A 496-nucleotide genomic window follows, 5' to 3' on the forward strand; every position below is an offset into this window, starting at 1 on the left:
TCAGTGACTTGGGACCGGCCAGCCTCGCGTGTTCGCCCCTTCTACCTTCTGTTGCAGGGTGATTAATTATTTCTCTCTCTAATTGTAGTGCTTCTGTTAATCTAGATCCCAGATGACTTTCCTTGCCGTTTGCTTCGTGTTTCTGTCACAACTTTGATTTGGTTGCAAGAGGAATGAACAAAACCTCCATTTACGCCATTTTTTCCCATCTTTAATCATTTACTGCTGGGCCTTTAGGTTGCTTCCATATCTTGGCTATTTTAAAGAATGCTGGAATGAACATAGGATGAATTTATCTTTTCAAAGTAGTGTTTTGGATTTCTTCGGATAAATACACTGAAATAGAATTGCTGGATCATAAGGTAGTCCTATTTTTAATTTTTTAGGGAACCTCATACTGTTTTCCAAGGTGGCTGCACCAATTTGCAGTCCCACCAACAGTGCACTGGGGTTCCCTTTTCTCCACATCCTTGCCAACACTTGTTTGTTGATTTAT

This window comes from Pteropus vampyrus, unplaced genomic scaffold (assembly GCF_000151845.1).
Source record: "Pteropus vampyrus isolate Shadow unplaced genomic scaffold, Pvam_2.0 Scaffold149, whole genome shotgun sequence".
Lineage (NCBI taxonomy): Eukaryota > Metazoa > Chordata > Mammalia > Chiroptera > Pteropodidae > Pteropus > Pteropus vampyrus.